A 19,970-nucleotide genomic window follows, 5' to 3' on the forward strand; every position below is an offset into this window, starting at 1 on the left:
ATGTGAGCGGAAAAAGAGACCAATAAAGTTTATTCTGGAAACAAAAGGAAAAAAAAAACAGGGTGACAGAGAAAGGAGACGGGGGCGGGGGCGTGTGGCGGGGGCTAGAAAGGAGAGGGAGCTAGAAGGAGAAAGCGGCAGTTCCGGTGCCGCCGCTGCGGCCGCTGAGGTCTTGGGCTGCTGCTGCCGCGGCCGCCGGGGCTGGGGCCGCCGGCGAGGCAGGGCTCGGGCCCGGCCGGGCAGCTCCGGAGCGGCGGGGGAGAGGGGCCGGGAGGCGGGGGCCGCGCCGCCCGCTCTCCTCTCCCTCGGCGCCGCCGCCGCCGCCGCCGCCGCCGCCGCCGCCGCAGCCGCCCGCGGGGCTGGGACCCGATGTGGTTAGAGCCGCGGAGCCTGGAGCAGCCCCGAGCGTGAGTACAGCGCCGAGCGGCCGGGAGCGGGCGCGGCGGGGCTGCGGACCGGGTGGGTGTGGGGGCCTCCCCGGCGCGCCCGCGGTGTTGGGCGGGGGCCACCCTCGGGTCGTCTCCCGGCGTCGGCCCGCCGCGGAGTTCGCCTGCGATCGCCGCTCCCTCTCCCCCGCCTGCCGCTGGCCTCACCCAGATGCAGAGGCGAGGGCTCGCCGCTTACTCTCCTTTTCCCCCTGGCCGCCGCCACGCTTCGGGTTTCCTTCCTTTTCTCATTTTTTTGGGGATGGGGCGGTCTGGAATCCGAGGAAGTGCACCCAGGGCCGCCGCCCCGGTCGCGGTATCTCGGCCCCCCGCGCCCTTGCACGCCCCCCGGGCCCGCGGGGAGCCGGGCTGCCGCGGGCGGCGCGGCACGAGGGACCCCGGTGGAGCCGCGAGCTGCTCGGGAGGGGCTGTCATGCCCCGGGACTCGGCCCCGCCAGCCGGGCGACCCTACCCTGCCTTTGCCTCACGCTGAGTTTAAATCGCCCGGCTGGGGCAGGGAAGGAAAACCGCTCCCCCCCACCCCGCGGTTCTCCTCCCACCCTTCCTCTCGAGCTTGTTTTTTTTTTTTTTTTTTTTTTTGCTTTTAACCGAGACAATCGGACGTATTGGATCTTTCATTCATAGACCTGAGTGAGACGTTGTCTGGTGATTTGTGTCTTTACTAAGTCTATTATGCGATGCCTTTTTCCTCGCTCCTAAGTGGTTCAGAAAGGTAGGGTACGCCCAGGATCGGACTGTGTAAACACCAGCCGTTCAGCCTGTGTTTTGACCGCGGCTTGAGGGGGGTTTATTTTAGGATGCTAAAGGAAGAGCGGTGATGGTGGCTAGTTCCCAGACTCGGGAATCGAAAGCTGTTTTCTTAGATGTCAGTAACTGGGGGACTGTTTACGTAGTTGCATGAAGGGGTAAGGGAGCGCAACAAGAGGGGGCTTTGTAGAGGACAGCCCGTATAGTCTTTAATGAATTAGAGTTGTGATTTCGTTTTAGAAAAGCTTCCTCATTCCAGTGCCTTTGTGCACGCGTGGGACATGGGTTTGCGAGATGATATTTTGAATCCAGTTTGTGAGGTCTGGGATAACCCCTCGAAAACTTGGGTAGATAGACGAGTAAGCCAAGTCGGGTGATTTCAGTGGCCACATTTGAACCACTGCAGACAGTATTGGTCGCATGTTTTCCTCCTTAGAAAATAGATTCTCAAGCGTATTTGCTTTCAAATTTGCTTTTATACAGGCTTGTGTGATGGGGTTGAGAAACGACCTGACAAATACTTAAGATACCATGTTGCTAGTTTAGTTTGGATAAATCAGAATACTCTCTGTCTCTGTTAAGAGGCCCTCAAAGCAACTGCAGTGTAAGAGTTTGTTACTACGTGTATTCAAGTTTTAAGATTTTTTTTTTAAACTAAAGTGTTGAATTCTGGTTGACAGCATAGATTTTTAGCTAAACATCACATATTATGGAAATTTTTGATTATCAGATTAACTGTTCTGCAGTGTCATCAACCAAAATTATCTGAAGAGGGCCCAGTGTGTGTGTGTGTGTGTGTGTGTGTGTGTGCGCGCGCGCTCGCGCGCTTGTTTTTTTTTTTTTTTTTTTTTTTTTTTTTTAAGTTTTCTCATGTGGTGTTTTGGGATAAAATTAAATAAAATGTCATCCATAACTTTTTTCAAAAGTTTCTTGTGCATTTTCCATCTCTGTAAAATGGAATGCTTTTCTTTGCAAAATAAGTAATTGAAAGAAATGATAGCACATCATAATAGTAATACCTCCATGGACAAAATAGAAAGCAAATGAATATTAATATTCTGTTGACTGTGAGTATAAAGTTTGAAGGCATTTCTGTCAGTTTTAGTTGGAGAATTAAAAATGAGCCACATGTAAATGCAGAACAGTGTTTTTATATAATTAAAGTTTTTAAGTTTTAAGTAAATTGGATTTAGTATGAAAGAGATGTCGCTCCGTACAGCACTGTACTTGAACTGAAAGATTACTGCATCAGTGTGTGTATTCTCATGGGGCTGGACATATGTAAAAGGGAGACTAAAAGAACAGTGACTGCCTGGCTCTGTGTATGGAACAGTCCTTCTGGAGGCAGAGCTTCCTTCCTCTCAGGATAAGATCCTCTCCATCTCAAATAAGTATTCCCTAAAAAACAACAACAACAAAAACCAACCACCTACATTTATAAATGAAATACTTGTATAAGAAGGTAGATCATAATAATGTTTTTCCTAAAACAGTTTACTTTGTGTGTAGCTTTCTTGTTTGGAGCCCTTTACTGAACAGAGTTTTAACATTTGTTGTTACCATTAAAGGGCATTTGCTCTGTTGATCTGTTTATTTGAAAAGAGCTAACTTAATCCCAGTTGATCTCTTTAGCAACTGGAGTAGCATTAAAAGGATCAGTTCTCTATTTTATTATTTTAATATCTTGAATTCTAGGGTAGGTGTGATTCTTTAAGTAAAATGTGTTCCTTAAGCATCATAAAGATTTCGTCTTTGATAAAAATATGTATGATCTTTAAAATTGCGCAGTTTTAGCTGCATAAATCATGGAATATTATGGTTTATATTCATTAGCACAGTTATCAAGCTGTTTTCTTAAGTGCGGTCTTGAATTACAGCAATCCTGTAGCCAGGCAGTATTACTATCTCCGAGAAATGACATTTTAATCTAAGGTCATACAGGCATCAGGTGACAGACTCATTGACAAAACCAGTGTTTTCTGATTCCTTTCAGTATATCAAGCTACCTCTAACCTGCTTCATCCTGCTTTTTAATAGATAAAGAAACTAAGGCCTGGAGAAGTTAATTACTTAAGATCACCTTTTCCTTTATTTCCAATAATAAGTATATGTTTTTAATTCCCTATATAGCTTGAACAGTAGTTTTCAATACAGGCTACATATTAGAATCATCTAGTTATCTTTTTAAAAGTACCAGGACCAGGACACATGGGTGGTTCAGTGGTTGAGCGTCTGCCTTTGGCTCAGGTCATGATCCCGGGGTCCTCAGGTTCCCCACAGGGAGCCTGCTTCTCCCTCTGCCTATGTCTCTGCTTCTTTCTGTGTGTCTCTCATGAATAAATACATAAAAATCTTAAAAAAAAAAAAAAAAAAAAAGAAGTACCAGGACCAGAGATTGTGATTTAATTGGTCTGAGATGGGGCCCAGACATCTGTGATTTCTTCATTTGTTTTAAAGTTCCTCAGGTAATAGTAATAGACAAGATTATAAAGCCCTTTCTTTCAAGGACATGCATGGTTTGGTCCTTGCTTGTCTCTCTAGATTCATTTCTCCTCCCACAGCTTCTTTGGCCTTTCCCTGATCTCTTGTGCAAATGCTCTTCCTGAAATATTTGCACTCTCTATACCTCTTCCTTAACTCACTGACTCCTACTCGTCTTTCACATCACCTCCTTCAAAAAGTCTAGTCTGGGTAGGTATCACTACTTCCTGTTCCCATAGCATCTTGTATTCCCACTGTCATAGCATTGACTCACTGCATTATAATTGCCTATTTGTCTGTATCCTCCACCAGGATATAAATTCCATGAGAAGGATAGGGAATCTTTCTATTTTATATATAGTTGTATTCTTCTTATTGGCAAGAACAGTAGCCAGTACATAATAGGCCTTATTAACTGAATAAATAAGTATATTGGCAAAAGATTTCTTTACAACATGTAATAATTTACAAACACCAATCAAGTTTTTATTTCTGCCAAATACATTTAATATCTTTGGTCACTAAAAAATGTATATCCCTGAAGTTGCCACACATATAATTTCATTTGGAGACAGTCAAGACATTATAAATTATGTATAAATTATACCAAGCATGACTCAACCCCAAAGACACACACACAAGCAAAAATAAGGATTATTATGCACAGAACTGCACTGGAAATCAGGAGACTTGAATTCAAATATCAGTTTCACCACAAACATTGCATCCTTGGGCAAGTCTCAGTCTTTTCTGGGCCTCTGTTTCCTCATCTGTAACACAGAGAGATTGTACCAGGTGTTCTGCATGGTACCCATGTAGCCTTAAATCTTATGAGTAATAATACAGCTTTGGAATCTGAAGCGCCTTGGTTGAGTACTTGGCTCTTTCAGTTACTGACAGGATTACTTTGGATTGATTTCCTAATCTGCATAATGGGAGTAATTACTGTTCAATAGACTCTTGTTGAAATTTTGAATGAAATCTAGATTTAAGAGAGTTTTTGTCCTTGTATCAGGCACTTAATAAATGTTCATTTCCTTTCCCCCTAGGAGGTGTTAGATCTCGTGAGTGGACTTAGATAACAGAAAAACATAGTTTATATAATCCTATTTTCCACTTTGCTAACTGCTAGCACTACAGATGTGACTAGGGACCAAAATCACTGTGACTTTTAGTTTCATTTTCTTAGAATCCCATTGCACTGTCAGACACCCAGGTGTTAGCCTGTTTGGGAAGTAATTGTGCCTAGGAGTTTCAACCATGACACGATATCGATATACCTATAATACATAATATGAAGGAGGAAAGAATCTGGTGACCTTACAGCATCTCCAAAGACAAGTGATATCAGACTTGACCATTCCAAAAGAAGAGGACAAATTAAAACTATAGGTGATTTATAAAAGAAGACTCAAAATTTTGATAAAACCTCAGTTCACCAAAGCTTAAAATTCAGCGATCATTATTTAGTAATTTCTGGGAGATACAGAAAATATACCTCCGGTGAGGACCAAATTCAAAAGGTAAGATTGTTCTTGATGTCAGATTAGCAATTTCAGATATCAACAGACTGAAATTATTGATATTTTTCTTTATTTGGGAGCCATGTGTTTAAATATATAGTTAGCCTTTATTTGGTAGTAGAGAGTAACCTTACGTGTAGTGTAAATAGTACCTCTTTGCTAGAGTTCCTTGATACCAATCTTATTTTTATATAAACCAAATTGGTGTGCCTGAGTTTTCCCTTAAGTTTATATTTAAAGTGAATTTTACTACCAGTCATTTTGGGAAAAAAAAGTACTATAATAAAACTTAAAAACTGTGGGGAGGAGAAACTGAAATATTAGGGCATAAAAAAGAAATGTGAAGCAACACATAGTAAAATCTGAGAATTCAACTTGAAGGCTTGTGATTTCCATCACTGAAAAAGGTTATTAAATTTTAAATATATCAGTAGTGTTTTATAGCTATATGTGTCTTACTCACATTTAATCCTTTATTCTGTGAACTGATTGATCTTGGTTAAGGAACTTTTAAGTGTTCTTTCTCCCTCTTCCCAAATACATAGTTTGAGGAGTTTAAAGTTAAAGTTAAAATCTTCCAATAAAGAATTTACAAGTTTGTAATAAATTTGGTAACTTAGAGCTTTTTCAAGTTTAATATTAAGTTGAAGCTGTTTTTAAGTGTGGATTATAGAGCTCTGATCTAGAGGGCTAAGGGACTAAATTCCAGTCCCAAAATGCTACTTTGTATTTGTGTATGGGGAAGAAGAGGAAGTTTATATCAAATTTTTACCTCTTTTCCTGCATTGATAGGAATTGTATTATGTTGCTTGCTAAGTAACTCGTATAATGAGATAATTTAAGTGATCTCAAATTATATAAAATTATTAAGGAAGAATACACATACTAATCATTATTCTAAGTTTATATCTAATAAAAGAATTTCATATTTAGCTCAATAACTAAGTAGTCATTTCTTCTGTATTACTTAGTAGTTACCTTGATAATTTATCAAAATTGTTGTCATGTAGTAGAAATTAAGTTTTAGTGACATTTGGCATATAATTGCAATTGTTATGGAGTCTTTGTATCAAAACCAGCATTAGCATTTAAAATAAAGGTGAGATTAAAAAATAGTAAGAATCCTTACAGATCATACCTATCTGGTATACTTCAGATTTTAAATATTTGTATAGTGGAAGCCAAAAAAGTCAATGTTGTGATTTGAAAAAAAGCTGCAACAGAATAGAACATCTATTCTGATCATAATTCTCTTGCCAACCTCAATACCTACTCAAGAGTTAGAAAGACAGAGTGGAGAGATGCATCTTACAAAGTACTATAGAAAGTTAAAACAATATTATGAAGATAATTTTAAGCATAAATTTTTTAGCAGGAAGAAATCATGTTCATTCTTGTTATCTTCAGCACTTAGCATAGTGCCTAAAAGTAAGTGGCCAATAAGCATTGATATTTTTGCAGCAAAATCATAATTGAGAATCAAAATATTTTTCTTATCTTTTATCAGTTTGTAGCTAAGTTGCTCTGTGCCAGTCTTAGTTGATCATTTATTGAATATAAACTTGAAGTATAGCAGAAACACTTTTCTGTAAGTTGTTAACAAGTTGCATATTTCTCTTGCTTTGGGGGATATTTTTAACAGAGGAGGTTAAGGAGAGACTGTGTGCTATGGTGAAAAGAACACTGAATTAGGAATCTAAAACCTGGGTTCTTTTTTTTTTTTTTTTTTTTTTTTAAGATTTTATTTATTTATTCATGAGAGACACACAGAGAGAAAGAGAGGTAGAGAGACAGGCAGAGGGAGAAGCAGGCCCCATGCAGGGAGCCTGACACGGGACTCCATCCTGGGTCTCCAGGATCACGCCCTTGGCTGAAGGCGACGCTAAACCGCTGAGCCACCCAGGCTGCCCTAAAATCTGGGTTCTACGTTGAACTATTAACCAACTGTTTAGTTTTAAATCTTAATCTTTTGCCGCTTGTTCCTTTTACCTACACAATTTCTAATGTTCTTTACAGTTCCAAAATTCTGTGAGATTCCTAGTATTTTCAAGTCTATTTCTGATTTCAAGAAAAAGTAAGCCACTCCCTAAAAAGGGAAGGCAGTCTATGCCAGTTTGTTTTGTTTTCAGAAGCTAAAATCTTCTTATCTGCTTGTTTATAAATGTGCACATATTTGAAGGCCCTTGTATGAAAATCTGTGGCATAGACAAACTGGCATCAGAAAAGAATGGGCTAGAAAAGATTCTTTTCTTTCTGACCATCAGTGACTTTGGAAATCAAACTAACTTCAGGCATGGCCATTTTAGTTACTGGCACTCAGGCAGTTGAATGACAGGCATGGAGAGTAGGTCATCCATTGCACACCAGTTGCCAGGGTTATGAAGGCCAGCAAACCTGTCACAGCACCCTTAATAGCCACTGGTCACCATCCTTACTTGTTAAAGACTTCTAGGAAAGTATGTTCCACAGTTTCCTTTGGTGACCCACCCCATGAGATGGTTTTCAGAAACTGTGTTCTAATTTTAGGAATATAATTCCAGAGACACAGTAAGCCTCTTTTTTCCAGATACATCCTTTTTGCGCAGATATAAGGAAAGATAACAAAAATCATCGTTCTTGATTAGAAAGCATTGGTATTTATGCCACTGATTTGTTGTTTCTATAAGTGTTCAAATTACTCACCTATGTGGTTTGAATATTTTTTAACCAGGAAACTGTCCAAAAATTTAGGGTTTTTTTTTTTTTTGAGATTTTTTTTAAATTTATTTGAGAAAGAGAGAGAGCATGAGCAGTGGGAAGAGGGGCAGAGGGAGAAGCAGACTATCGGCTGAGAAGGGAGTCGGACGTGGGGCTCGATCTTGGGACCTCAAGATCATGACCTGAGTCCAGGGCAGATGTTTAACTGACTGAGCCATCCAGGTGCCCCTATTTAGAGTTATTTTGAGTATATACTCATTTTTAAACAAGCTAAGCATATTTCTGTGGCTTATTTTTCTTTGGGAGGTCATTTTTTTGCAAGTACTTCTCTGATGGACTTATTGCAGGCCTAGACCTAAAAGTACTATTGCATTTAGAAACAATTGACTGCCTCTAGCATAAAAGTGAGTGGACTGTGTGTGTGTGTTTTCCTTAGGAGATTAACTTCTTGGAAAGAGCAAAAATCTTGAAGTTTTTTTGCTAAATAAGCTACTATTCTATGAATATGAATTTATAGAGTACATCATCAAGTATAAAGCATCACTAAATCACTAACGGGAAAAATTGTGTGTGGGGAGGAGTCTGAAATTAGGACTACTAACGTCCAATCTGAAATCAAACCATACTTGACAGTAGGGAAAGGAAAAACTGTGTTTTATACTTCACTTTTTAAATTTATAAATATTAACAGTAATATCATTTTGAAGTTGTTGTCCATTTGAATTATTTCCTTAAAATCTAATGGCTATTATTATTTGCTTTTGAGACTCCCATAGGCAGCATCTTAATGTATTTATGAAAGAGATATTCTTTTTCTCTATATGGGAGTTGTAAAGGTTGAACATGACTTTTTCAAAGCAGCTTCTGTACTTGTCTTTATAATAGTAAGTACTCAAAGTACTTTGGAATATTAGTAATTTTATAGTGTGGAGACTGATTGTTTTCTCTTCACTAGAAATGGCCAACTTTCAGTTCTCTTAGTGATATTATGGGGCTCCAGATTTCTTCAAAATCACTGAATAATTTTGACTAATTCTGTACAATAAAAAGCAACCTTTTTTATAGCCATGTTATATTCACGGCACTACTAATGTATAGCTAAATGTATCTACTAATGTACAACTACTAAAGAGCATTGCTAAATATATCATGCTATGGTCTTCTTTGTTGAGTATAAATATCATGCATATAAATTAGTATATTTCTCCTACAAATTTTTTTTTAGCAACTAAAATGAAGGTAAGTTATTTGACAGTAGGACAGAATATTTGAAGTTAGTACAGTCTTAAAATAAGCCAAGAAGTGTGCTTAGCTTGTTGAAAAATACAGTCAGTGTACTTAGGCGTCTTTAATTTTCTTTCTCCAAAATATACGTCATAATGGCTAAGAGCATGTGCTCTGGAGCCAGACTATTGAGATTAGTAGTTTTGTAGCTTAGGGCAAGTTATTTAACCTGTCTGGGTTAAACACTCTCCGGGTTAATAGACATTTCCTTGTTTGTAAAAGAAGGATGATAACAGTACCTACATCATAATATTGTAATGAGGATTAAATGACTAATACATTAAAGCATTTAGAACAGTGCTTAGCATGTAGTAAGCACTCAACTCCAGGACACCTGGGTGGCTCAGTGGTTGAGTGTCTACCTTCGACTCAGGGCGTGATCCCAGAGTCCCAGGATCCAGTTTGCATCAGGCTCCCCACAGGGAGCCTGCTTCTCCTTCTGCCTATGTTTCTGCCTCTCTCTCTGTGTCTTTCATGAATAAATAAATGAAATCTTAAAAAAAAAAATTAGGCTCCTTGAGAGCACAAACTGCGTCATATTCATCAATTTATTTGGGGGCTTTAACATTATGTAGTGAATTGAATTTTGTCCATTCTGAGGGTTTACTAATGGATCCAGTCTCTGGAGAGTGAACAATAAGATTGCCTTCTAACAAGTTTCTTGATTACTGCTTGCTTTTTGTTCTGTTATAACTTTTAAAATTTCTTTCTAGCTCTAGGAAACTGAATTCTGTTTCATACCTACTCCTAAGAGAGGTTAGCATATGGAGATTTAGCTTGATAGAAATGAGAGATTGATGGATGGAAGATACTAGGTAAATGGATGTACATTTTTCATGTCTAATCTGATCTTCCTTGGATCGATTTTTCCCTGTCAATTCCTGGAATCTCAAAATCCCTGGCAGATATCTTAATATCACTCGGCCATTGAAGCAATACTTGTTTCAAGCTACTAGGCATTTCTTTTCCCTGTCCTCCATGTGCTAAAGACTATGGTTGTGTCATATTGTTGCATAATCCCTGTATTACATGGCTTTTATAGAATTCTCATGTCATGTTTTAAAGCTGCTTATATCTCACACATTATACTTGTTATGAAGCCTTTATTAAATACCATATTTACTCTTTTGTATATCATTTTGTTGCCCAGTTTACACTCATTGGACGTTGTGTAAAACTTACAAGTCATTTATGTGAAAATAAGGAAAGCAACCATGCATTCTGATTTTTCAGTGAGTTATCTCTAATTCTTTGCTTTTTTTTTTTTTTTTAAGATTTTATTTATTCATGAGAGACAGAGAGAGGCAGAGACATAGGCAGAGGGAGAAGCAGGCTCCATGCAGGGAGCCCGATGTGGAACTCGATCCCTGGTCTCTAGGATGACACCCTGAGCCAAAGGCAGATGCCCAACCACTGAGCCTTTAATTACTAACTTACCTACACAGCATCATTGATACAAATATTTGTGGTATCATCTTGTTGGCACCTTACATAAATGAGACTGTTAGTTCATATTTAAGTGTTTGGTAAATATTTATGTTTATCTTTTCTCACCTCCTACTTGTTAGCCATTTAGCCTGCTCTTGATGGTCACACACCATAACTTATTCTGTCTCAAGTTGGTGATCCCATCACCTGTATCTCTCATATACCAATTGATAGTAACAATAAAATCTATATACTTTTTAAAACTATAATATATCATTATTATTAATTTATATGGATATTTCTTTAGAAAGGATCTATAATTTTAGGACAGTTATGCAAAATTTTCATTATTACTTTTAAAGAATTGAGCATACTTCTAAACATTTTTTTATCCATGTGAAACTATATAGAATTTCATTTCTTTAAGGGGGTGGTATGTGCCGTGAAAAGAAACAAAAACTAAACAAAACATGACAATGGACTGTTCTAGTACTGACCAAGAGTTTATTGCCTTAGTATCTGGTTGCGATTAACCTAGGCATTGAAGTTAAGAATTAACTACTTATTTTAAAATGGCATCATGGAGAGTTATAGCTAACAACCTGTGTGAGAAAAATTTCCTTGATTTTTCTAAATGTACACATAAGTATGTATACTTTGAGTTACCTCAAACCCAAACTTTAATATCATGAATCTGGGAAAGAGGAATATTATGGACTTTGTAAATGTTATCTCCTTTAGTCCTCACAGTAGCAGTTCACACATTAGGAAACTAAAGTTCCACGTCTAATCAGTACAGTGGAGTCTCATCACAATTTACGTGAATTCAGGTATATATGCCCAGCCAAAAGTAAAATCATGACAAAAGTAATCATTTAAATATTGCGGTCACATCTCACTACTGAGCTTTTGTTTCAAAATAGACATGAGATTAAAGATGTGAATCTCTATCACCTCAATTGATCTCATTGTGTAGGCATGAACAACTCAAAGTGTTAAGTGTGATTCTGTTAGTCAATCATATATAATGTTCATACAGCATAGCTTCTAATGCCAAACCTGTAGTGCTTAACCAAAGAAACAACAATTTTTTCCAGTGCTGGAAGAGAACTGGTGTTTCAGACTAGCTGAGCAATTGTGTTGATTTCCAAAGTGGCCTGCAGATATGGCCACAAGAAACCACCGTCTCTACATGTGCATCCTCTCTGAAACATACATGTACATGCGTAAACCCACACCCTTTTAAATATATATTTTATGTATTGCACATAAAATTTTATTGTGTGTTCTAGATTGCTGTAAGTGTATCTTTATGCAAAATTTTTCTATACAAGGTGTTATACGAAAAATGTGTACATTGTGTTGTTTATGGATGATCTAAGAGATTTTTCAAGGAAAATGTCTACACACCCACAGACTGTGTGTTGTTTGCCACTATATACCCAGGGTGTCGCACATTGCTAAGCACAAAGTTTATTGCATCACAGGGGAAAAAATGTTTAATACTTAACTACTTATTTTTAAAATATAAATATATATGCAGTGATCATATTTTCGCAGCTCAGATTAAGAAGCCTTTGAAAAATTTGCTTCATACCCCAGATGAATTAGTTTTAAGTCATTTTAGAACAGTATGGAAATAGAATATTGGAAATTACAGCTATCTCACAACATCTGGTCCTGATATAATTACTGGACTTAGCATTACTTATGTTTCTTTCCTTTGTCCCATCTCTTCTTTTATATGTATATGGATGGATTTGCTAAAGGGAACTCAACCATACTATGCAGAATTTATTTTATGAAAACTTGGATTAGATTCGCTAACTCTTGCAACTAGAGAAATGAAAAAACTAGGATAGGACATTTAAATAAGGTGACAGATCTACATATTACTCTTACCTCCCTATGTAATATTCATTCCCTTTGTACAAACACCCACTTTTTAAATATCCTATCTAATCTGTGCAGGGAGGTAGAACTTCCCCCTAGAGTTTCCCTGTGCCAGTCTTTCTAGCTAGCCTAGAAAAGAAAGACTACTGGGCCAAGAAGACATGATCTCTCTCACACTGGGAGAGAAGAAAGAATTGGCTCAGTGAAATGGGACATTTGGTTATAATTCCAGATCAGAATAAAAATATCTAACCTGCCTGCTAACCACGTGACACTGAAGAAGCCACTTAGGTTTTATGAGCCCGAAAAGATCACTAGATGGCTAGTAACTAAAAGAGATATTTCCAGGATGCTGTGTTCCAGAAATGAGCTTGTGCAAACTTTAAGAATGTAGGACTCAAATAGCAGCTGTGAATAAAATAGAAATAATAATAATTCAGTAGTACATTAAGTCTGCTTTATGATTATCAAGTATCTAAGAATGCAAAGATGGCTAAATATGAAATTTTATAATGCATAGGTCAATGCATCTGATAAGGAAAATAAACATATCAGCAAACATGGAAAAGACATTAATAATTTCCTTTTATCAATTTAAAAGCCAGGAATGAAGAAAAATTTCCTTAACAAAACATATCAAACTAAAAGCTAAAATAATAATTGACAGTGAAATGCTAGAGAAACAATGACTATTAGAAACTCAGAAACCCATTATCACTACATTATTATATAACATTCTTCAGGAAGTTCTGACCAATATAGTTAAGACATGAATTAGAACCAAGAGGAATAAATATGAAAAAAAACTGCATAATCCCATTTTTGGTATGGTATGATTGCATTCCTGGGAAAACCAAGAATCAACTGAGAAGTTTATTAGAACTAGTAAGAATGTAGAGTAGGTAGATTTAAGACAAATACTTTAAATTCAGTAGTTTGGGGATGCCTGGGTGGCTCAGTGGTTGAGCGCCTGCTTTCGGCTCAGGGTATGATCCTGGGGTCCTGGATCGAGTCCCGCAACAGGCTTCCTGCATGGAGCCTGCTTCTCCTTCTGTCTATGTCTCTGCCTCTCCCTCTATATCTCCCACTAATAAATAAATCTTTAAAAATAAAATATATTTAGTAGTTTGCCTTTATAACAGAAGTAGTTATTTAGAAAATATGGTAGAAAAATCATAACAATGATGATGGAAAATAAAAAATTATGTTAATAAGAAATGTGGGAGTCATTTCCATGTAAGGAAACCTGAAAACTGAAAAATTCTGGGATAAAGGCAGGGTAGGGTAGGGAGGGTGGTACAGGGGGAAGAATATCATGTGCCTGCGTGGAAAGTCCCAGCTATTACAAATATCCATTTTTCTCAAGTTAACTTACAGGTTTATCATAATTCTGATTTTTAAAAAATGTGTTTGAGGAATTAACAAGATAATTCTTAGTTTTGTCCAAGAGGCTTAAACAGGTAAAGAGAAAAAAGTGAAAAACCAAGAAGAGTGACAAAGAGCTAACCACTATAACCCTATTAGATATCAAAACATACTATAAAACCATAATAAATGAAAGAGTTGGATACTGGCATAGCATTGATAGTAAAATTGATAAAAGGGAATCGAGATCCCAAAAATAGATATTCTAAATATAATGAAGGAATCCTTGGAAACCAGTAGAAAAGGGAAGATAGTGCGTTTTTTTTGTTTTTTTTTTTGTTTTTTTTTTTTGTTGTTGTTGTTTTTTGGAGAGTATTAAATAGTATTCAAAATAAATTTGAATTTTTATTTAATCTTATATACCAAAATAAATTCCAGGTAAATTGAGGAGTTAAATGAAATAGAGTAAATATCCTTATGCTAGTCTCATTTAAGAAAGATATTTATGTGGATGGGGAAATACCATCCAAACTTTAAAGAACTGGAAGGACTCATGAAGGACTCATACATTTGACTCAGAACATTGACATTTATTCTGTCCTTTTCTCCCACCCCCAATCTCCCCAGTTCTAATGAACAAATTAAAGATATGGAGAGCAGGATTAGAAATGTGCAAATATGTAACAGACAGATGTTTATCTCTATGTATTTGGATCAAACCATTTTATTGGTGGGCTTCATGGAAGGGTTAAAGGGCTGGGAGTCCATTGAGATTCAACGCCCTTGGCCCAGCCAGGATCTCCCCAACTTCACAGTTACAGAAAGTCAAATGTTTATCTTTAAATTTTGAAGTATTTCTGCAAATGCTTTCAAAAGTACCAAATTCAATGAATGAGTAAAGAACTTGAGAAAACAGGTTTATTTTCTAAAGTGAAAATAAAAGCAAATGGGAAAATGTTTCTCCCTGACAGATCATCAAAAAAAGTGAAACTTTAAGATGCAGTGATATATTTTTACTTTTTGAGTTAGCAAGAAATGGTTTTGCTGCTGATGAAAGTGCCATGAAATGGGCTTGTTCATATATTTCTATTGGCAGTCTAAACTGATTGAACTGATTGCTGAATTAGGTCAGCAGTTTTTGTGCCTTTAAAATTAACATTTTGATGCCATAATTTCATTTGCTGTATTATATATGGAAATTTTAAAACAGCTTAAGTATTCTGTAAGTAAACCACTATATATATCTCCCATAGAAATAGGTGGTCATACAACAAACACTATTGTTTATGAAGAATTTACAATAATTTGAGGAAATGTTTTTGAAGTGAAAAAGCAACATAAAAATCATTATACTGTATGAGCACAACTATATAAACCAAAGAAATAAACTAAAATATTCATAGAAAAAAAAAGCCATAAGAGAGAACATCTCAAAAAATGGTAATAATGGTTATGTCAGATGCGTTTTTTCACTGGTTTGTTTTCTTTATTCATCTGTACACCATTGCATTTTAAGTAGGTACAGAGCACAGTCTTATTAGATCTTAATAGACACTTCAGTCAATATTTAAGTGAATGAATTTCTACAGTAAGCATGAATTACTTTTACATTGAAAGAAATATGAATACAATCCACATCTAAGTTAAGAGAAGGAGAAGTGTGGGAAGTGCCCTAGAAAGGAACGTGATTAATAATATCTTACACTTAGATTTCCAGTTTTCACAGTTCTATCTTATAAGATCCTTTTCTGTTAATAATATCATTACTTGCTAAGTTAAGAATTTCTGTAACCTTTACTATATCCTACTTGACCTACCAAATTCAACCAATCACTAAGTCTTAGGTATTTCTTTTTGGAAATGTCTTTTGATTTCATTTTCACCTTTTCTCATAGTCACTGCCTTATTTTAGTTCTTTCCTACCCTGACTAGTCTCTCCACTTTTCTCTCTTTTACTTTCCATGCTGCTGCCAACATTACCAGACATGTAAATAACTAGCAGAATTTCATGAATGTGCTATAATAAATAGATTCTGTGGAAGAGAACAGGGGAGAGATTGACACTGCTTCCACACTGTTGCCAAAATATCACTCATCCTAAAATACAAAATTGATCTGCTTAAAGCTCAGTAACTCCTTGTGGCCTACATTTTGCTTCTCAAGCTTTGAGTATGTAAGAATCATCAGGGGAAATTTGTTACAATGTAAATTATCCCCCCAAATGTAAATTACTCAGACTCTAGAAAATCATATTCAGTGCATCTACAGGCCTGGGAACATGCATTTTTAACAAGGCTTCCTACTCTTGGTCCTGTACATATGATCCCAGGATGAGATTTTAAGGAACGGTAACCTTGGAATATCATTACTTTACTATCATTCTCATAATTTGGCACCAGCCTACTTTTCTTTTTCTTTTTTTTTTTTTTTCAGCCTACTTTTCTATATGGAGTTTCTGTACTTTCCCTCACTGAACACCTTGTAATCTAGCCATTGTGAACTCCCTCAAACTAACCTAGGCCTTTCTGGACCTCTGTGCTCATCATGCGTGTTCTGTTTCTGCTGCTCCTACCCAATAACTTGTTGACCTGACACACTATCTTGAGCTTCTGTATTAAGTATTCCTGGAGTCACTCTTCAAGACCAAAGTCAATCCCTCCCTCCTCTGTTTTCTGTAGCCTCTGCTTATACAGCACATACATATGCACTAATTTTGTTTACTTCTTTACACATCTGTCTTCCTCAGTAGGTTATAAGCCTTTTGAGGTCAGGGATTTATTTATCTTGTACCCCTAGCATAAGCCTGGCCCATAATAATCGCTTAACAAATGTGTGTCATATAATTAACAGTCCAATAAAGAAGACTGGAAATGAGTGATTAGTCCCATTTTTCAGTAAGGAAAAGAAGGTCTTAAGAAGTTACATATTTGCTTACAGTTACCCAACTTGTGAGTATAGACTTGAGATTCACACACCCAAGATTCACACACGTGGCTTCTTTTCTGGTTTTGGTCCTCACAGGTAGACTGTCACAGTAAAATTACACACAAACACACCTTTTTAAGCATCTCACTTATCAGTTGATCATGTTTGGGGCGGAAGGTGTTTCATAAACTTTCTCATCACATTCAGTCTTTGTAAAATAAAACCTATTCCTCCAGAGCAAGAACGGATTACTAGATATTAAACTGTTTGTCTCTCAGTTTCACATCCAACCTCCTATGCTCTACTTTGTGATGCTTATTTGTATGCCTTGCAGAAACGTGTTCTGCATATTATAAAAAAAACAACAACAAAACAAAACCATATTATAGTACCTAATGGGTTTCCACAAATGCTGCTTTAATTAAATTCAGCTGACATTTACATATGTAACATTTTATCCTGCAACAACAAAGACAAAAAGCTATGTATGTATTAAATATTCAAGTAGGTTTCCATCATATTTTTTAAAGCTCCATTTTCATAGTTTAAATGTGTTTAGCCTGACTATAGACTAAGACTTAAGACTTCAGTCTTAAGGTGTTGATGGAAATCAACCACCAGCTGCAAAGTTCAGATCCAGTATGCCATAGAATACATGTAGCTATGGCTTGAACCAAATGTTAGCAATGAAATATTTAGTAGCAACTGTTCTTTTAAAAGAAACATTTTAGATAATTAGAGTCATCTTGTAATACCCTTATACCCAGCTGTCAGCTTTTTACTTTTTCTGCCAATATTTCTGGAACTGAAATCAAGAAAATGGAAATTAGGGTACCATACTTTGAAATACATTAAACACTTGAAAAACTGTTATATCTTATAAAGATTTCCAAATAGAGTTCCTCAGTTAGTGTCGCAAAGATATTTATAAAAAGCAAATATCTATAATAACACCAATATTAAGCTGAAATATATGCATTGGTAAATAAGAGGAGCATTTGAGAATTTGAAGAATTTGCCTCTATGAACAGCCAGTGAACTTGAAGACTATTAAAGTAAATTTGAGAATTTTAATTTCATTTTGAAATATTGTTTCTTAATTTTGTTACCATGTTTAATCAGCATCTCACTATCCTTCCATTCTCCCTTTTTAGCTTTTGTCATCTTTCTACTTTCAACATACTCAAATCTCCATTTTCTGTCACATCAACTTTCAGTAATAGTCCTGATTCCCCACGATGTTAGACAATGATAATATTACTCCCGTTTTCCTTTCAAGTCTTCTACCCTTTCACCATAAATTATGTGATTTTTACATTGTCAAGTAATGGTAACGCTGATATTTGATACTGTAACCATACTGAAACCTGCTTATGTTTTGACTATAGGTAGATTTTAATAGTTGAAACTGATACTATTTACATTAATATGATTATGTAAAATGTTTCATTCCACAACTAAATAGAACGATAGGATTAGATTTCTTTCTCTGTGTTCAACATCATGAACCATGCAAAGAATATTTTTAGCATTTCAGTCACATGGTTCCTCTTTTCATACACTTTACAAATTGCTCAAATTGTGCTGTTTCATATTTTGAGCATGATTTTATTGTATATTTGAGGGTTTTGTTTTGTTTTGTTTTGTTTTTCCTAAAGTCCTCAATTCCTTTTATCTGTTGCTCAGAGCCAGTTGTGTTCTTTGTCCTGAATATTTTTTACTTGGGCTATACAGAGTTCATCTACTAGCTTGGGTTTATTACTTCTTACACTTGATAAAGCTTTACTCTAGGATTGCTTTTTCTTGTTATTTATGCTGTTTGGCCACTGGGTCAGTTCTACCATGTCTAGTGTAGTAATCTTCCTCCTTCTTGACCTCCATCTTTGGTTGGGTAGAGTAATAAATCAGGTGCCTCAGAATTGGTTCATGGAAGTAAAACCCATGGAAATATCTTTATTTTTTCTTCACACATGATAACTTGCTGAGTATAGAAATCCTGATCAAATTGTTTTCCAACATATTTTAATTGCTGCATAGTTTTTCACTACTAATTATTTTTTAGTTTAATTCCAGTGTAGTTAACATACAGTATTTTATAATTTCAGGTATGCAACCTTCACTACTGTTATTATTGAGGAGAAGACTGTTGCCAGTCAGTTAATTGTTCCTTTACATATTACTGATTCTTCCCCCTATGAAAGCTTTTAGGCTTTTATCTTTTATTGTCTAGTATGGAGGGGTTTTTAAATATTTATTCTGCTCAGTTGTCTCTTTTAGTCTAAACATGTAAGCCTCTCCAGCTCAGATGCTTTTTATTTCTTTAATTTCTTTCTCCATTTTCCTCTTATTTCTTCTGGATTAACAAATATTTGGTTGGACCTCATTGATTCATCTTCTATATCTGTTTACCCCTTATTTTCAATATGCTACTTTTTACTCTGTGTTTTAGCAGGGTTTTTTTTTTTTTATTTTGAAAATCCAATAGGTGAAATATATCATTTACTTTGCTTTTTATTATAAATAAAGATGAGTAATTATCATATGTTTTTTTGGTCACTTACATTTCTTTTTCTATGAACTCTGAGTTCACTTCTTTTTTTATCCATTTTTTACTGGGTCATCCTGTATATACCATAGGGATTTCTCCCATTTTCAGTTATATGAGTAGCAAGTAATTTTTACTAGTTTATCTTTTGAATTTGCCCAAGGTTTTCTCCTACATAAAGGAATTTTTTATTTTTCTGTAGTTGGATTTATTAATCTATTTATGGCATCTTGATTTCACTAAGAAAAGACTTCCTCACATATATGAGAAAAGATCATCTCATGTTTTTTTATAGTACTGCTATGTTTTTTTTTACATTGTGATTGTTATTCTAAATAGAATTTCTTTGAATGTAAGGTGTAAATAGGGAACCCACTCTTTTTTTTTTTTTTTTTCGAGCGTCCAGCCAGTTGTTCCAAATGGTCTTTTCTGTATTGATTGGAAATGACATCCTTTTTATATAATACATTGTGTCTATTTTAAATATTTTGTTTTATTTATCTGACACCATGAGCTATATCTTACCATTGTAATTATTGTGCTTTTATAATATATTTTAATATCTGGTAGGACTAGGCCCTTTCTCTCCCTTCTTTTCCCTCCTCTCCTAACTCCTCCTGGGTTTTCTGCTTTTCT

General features: G+C 36.2%; 1 protein-coding gene across 2 annotated transcripts in view; it reads left to right on the top strand.

Annotated features, from left to right (window-relative positions):
- The first annotated feature begins 295 nt into the window (after nucleotides 1-295).
- PIK3CA (phosphatidylinositol-4,5-bisphosphate 3-kinase catalytic subunit alpha) overlaps nucleotides 296-19,970 on the top strand; it is a 79,005-nt gene continuing 59,330 nt past the window's right edge. Inside the window, exon 1 of one of the 2 annotated variants that reach the window (XM_038583405.1) lies at nucleotides 296-407. The gene's annotated coding sequence lies outside the window, so the exon portion shown is untranslated. Of the gene's footprint in view, nucleotides 408-1,143; nucleotides 1,159-19,970 lie in introns of those variants that run through there. The other variant, XM_038583406.1, reaches the window with a different exon arrangement.

This window comes from Canis lupus, chromosome 34, assembly GCF_011100685.1.
Source record: "Canis lupus familiaris isolate Mischka breed German Shepherd chromosome 34, alternate assembly UU_Cfam_GSD_1.0, whole genome shotgun sequence".
Taxonomy (NCBI): Eukaryota; Metazoa; Chordata; class Mammalia; order Carnivora; family Canidae; genus Canis; species Canis lupus.